Below are 3905 nucleotides of genomic sequence, written 5' to 3'. Positions count from 1 at the left end.
CCCTACCAGTCGCCTATGGATGGAGAGAGGGATATCGAAATAGAGAAAAACAGAGCTATCGAGATAGACAACAGCTTGAGATCCGTAGATCAAGACTGAGGAAGAGAGAGAGAGAGAAAAATAGATCAGGAGAGAGAGGGAGATAGATATCGAGAAAGGGAGAGAGAGAACAATAGATCAAGATAGATAGATATCGAGAGAGAGAAATCAAAAAATAGATAGTTATCTTGGCTGGGATGATGTCTTTGGGGATGGTCCTGCTTTGAGCCAGGGACTGGACTAGATGACTTCGTGAGGTCCCTTCCAACCCTCATTTTCTATGATTCTCTATAGGAAGATACAGATACAGACAGAGACAACTGTAACATGTTGCAGAGCCTGGGGCAAATCAGCTTGTGCGGGGCCTGGCAGCGGGGAGGGATGGGGGGGCGAAGCAGCCAGACCCAAAGCTGGCCCAGCTCTGCAGGGCCTGGGGCAAATTGCCCCGATTCTCCCTCCCCCCAGGGACAGCCCTGGATATAGATATCAATCTCCTTTGGTTGGGTTATAACAGCGCTGGTTGGTCTATAACCCATCAACGAGCCCTGGTAGCGATCATTCTCAAACCAAGGTCTTCCTGGAATGGAGGGCATGCCAACCAACAGTGCTGCTCCAGCTGTTAGCCCCACAGACCAAATGAGTGGTATAGGGGCCAGTCCACAGGCCCAAGACCCCCACATGCTGAGACCTGGGCAACACAATCTTGGTCCCAGTGCCTTGTCTTGGGCCTGTGGTACTCATTTGGCCAGCTGGGCTAAAAGTTGGAGCAGCACTGTAGGTTGCCAATCCCTCCCTTGTGAAAAGGGGGAGTACACACAATAAGGTGCAACAGCCTATATGACACAGCACATGTTTTTCCACAAGTGAAAAGAAATGAGAAGCTTTCCTGATATTCCAGGGTCCTGGCACTCTTTGATTCAGTTGAAGATGGATGCAAAAACAATCACTGGATTGTAAGGAGTTAAAACAGTTCTGCAGTTCCTGTGAAGTGAGAGCTACATTACCAGGAGCAGCTCACAGAGAGCAGAACAAAGGCCGGTTTGCCAAGTGAAACATCAAGACCAAAAGGAAAGAGGGTCATTAAAACTGTGGAATGAAGAGTTTGGAAGTAATTAGATTTTAATGAGCCACCAAGTTAGTTGACTCCCTCACTGGTGCCTGAATAGAAATGCTCCTGCCACTGCTGGGCAGTTGGTTTTAAACTTTGGGTGGAGCAGAAATGAATTGGGTTCAAGTGCACCAGAGCAGCCTCCCTGAATCTACCTTTGCCCAGCCCTGCATGCTGGGCTCGGGGCCCTAGGACTGGGTGTTACCTCCACCCATCCCCATTCTGTGCACCAGATCTAGCACCCAGGGCAGGGCCCACAGGGCTCCTCATGGCTTATGAGGAACCCACTTGGCCTGGGGACAAGGTGCCTGGGCCAGATCTGTCTGACAGGCCTGGAGCTCAACAGGGGTGCAAAACTCCTCATGTGGCTGAGCTAGACTGCCAGCCAGACCATAACTGACTCCCCTATGTAGCACCTGCAGTGCCAGGTCCAGCCTACCCACTGGGGGAAGTACACACCCCATGCCAGTCCCTCATGTAGTATATACCACTGGTCTAGCTGCCCACACAACATGCAGCCCATGCTGGCCCCAGGGCTCACTGTACACAGGGGGCTTGGGATACATGAAGCACCCTGGACCAACCCCAGGCACCAAGTCCAGCCTGTGCATCACATACAGTACACATAGCCAGGGTTAGCACAGGGGGTTAATCTAGCAACTCACAAGCACATCTGCCCCGCCTTCTGCTTGTAATTGATTGCCAGTTAGTAGCCTATCAAGAAGTTGATCATTACACAGTGAAAATGAAACTATGAAGCCCTGTGGTATCACTCTATGTAAAGGCCTTTTGCATATCTGTTATATGTACTTCCAGGGAATTGCTGCATGTTTAAGGCCTTAACCACATCCTGTGAAGACAGCTGTAGCCTGCATTCTAAGAGGTTTGCAGTTTAAGGTTTGACTTTGATTTAAATTAGGGATAGTCATTTGTTCTGTCTTTATAGATGTTAGAAGATAATAGTTAAGACCTTTATTAAGGGGAGTACTTGCTATAGATTTTTTACCTTTAAACATGTTTCCAAGAGTTACTCAGATAAGGCTTATGACCACAATTGGATCGGCAAGTGGGGTATTTGGTTTCTTCATCTCTCATCCCTACATTCGTGCATTTCCCACAGACCATGTCAGACTGATTAACAAACTTGCCAGAGTGACTGTGGCCTTTGTATTACAGAACTGTGCAGCAGCACTATCAATTTCCAGGCGACATTATCTAGCCTCACCTTGTTCTATCTGTCTAAAATGCATGAGTATTGGAAATCTGTCACTGCGACACAGGAAGACAATTCTCAAAAACTAACATTTGACTACAACATTTTCAGATAATACACCTAGTGTTTGATTTAAAAATACAGTTGAGCACAAAGGAGTCCCACTAATGCTAAGTTGTTGCATTTGCCCAATATTAAAGCATGCCTAATTGGTGAGTTTGCACTCTAAATTCTGCACATTACAGAAGCAGATATTCAGAAAGAGATTCACAGTCTATAAGAAGTTATACAAAGCAAAACTTACAATTGAATCAAAATACAGTTCCAAAACATACACTGTCTCTGCCTGTATTTATTGCCTCTGAGCATGTTTTACAAAAATTTGCAGCGGGTTTGCCAAAGATGGACCATGCCAGTTTAACTTGATAGCTATCTTTGTTAAGATAACTGACTTTCTAGACAATGGAACTGCAGTAAATCCAGTCTGTCTGGGTTTCAATAGAGCATTTGATGCAATACCACAAGGGAAATCACTAGTTAAACTGGAAAAAGTGAGGACTAGTGCAAAAAGTGCAAGCTGGGTTTCAGAAATAGGCCATATGGAATGAGTTTTAAAGAGCCTCAGAGTTCTGTGAGGTACATGTACATGTGAGGTACATTTATCCACTCCATCTTGCCTGCCAACCATAAAAATATCCAACAGTCAGTTCTCCAGGACTTATTTTAAAATAGCTCATCCACGCTTCTTGTTCTGCCAATTATTTTGTGACTATAGCAAGTCACTTAATGCTGTTACTGTGGAAGCATACAAAATGAACGATTGTATGACTTAGTCATTAGCTAACTTGAACCGGTTCCAGATTGCCAAATAAAAAGGTGACAAGTTACGTACTCCATGTGAATCCTATTTGTCATGTACAATTTCAATTGCTTTATTAGTTCTTGATCTTACTTTGTGATGATCTATTTTAAAAAAAATTATTAACACCCAGCCCCATAGCGTACAACTCCTGTGCTGCAGCAGCATGCAGGGCCAGCACAGCATAGGTCCCCGCACTCCCTTTCCTCCTGTGGGAGGTCCCTGGCCCCGACCTGCTGGGGCCCGGACCTGCATTCCCATTCTTGCATGCAGGGAGGCTGGGAACAGCCACAGGGTGGTTAGGCACCCCCTGGCTTGGGGCTGGGGCAGGTCAGGCCAGGCTTAGCAACCAGAGCCACACCTCCTGCATGGAGGTGCCAACTTGCAGAGCGCTGGGGTTTACAGGGGGCTTACGGAGGGGCCTTGCGAGCTGGATGGAATTGCCTGGTGGGCCGCATCCAACCTGCAGGCCATATTTTGCCCACCTCTGTGCTAACAGCATCAGCACTGAAACCAAAATTAACAAACTATTTTAAAATTAATTAATGACCTACTTGGAGTGATCAGTAGGGACTGAAGGCCAAAACAGTCATCAAGGTTATGAACATGGGCCCTTTTTAGGGCTGGCTTTGACAATTATGGTTGTTTTAAAGTGGTGATAAAATTCTATACCATGGAAAAGTATA

The sequence above is a fragment of the Gavialis gangeticus genome, unplaced genomic scaffold, assembly GCF_001723915.1.
Source record: "Gavialis gangeticus isolate Ggan-Ray unplaced genomic scaffold, GavGan_comp1, whole genome shotgun sequence".
NCBI classification, from domain to species: Eukaryota; Metazoa; Chordata; order Crocodylia; family Gavialidae; genus Gavialis; species Gavialis gangeticus.
Note: the sequence above shows the minus strand (reverse complement) of the source record.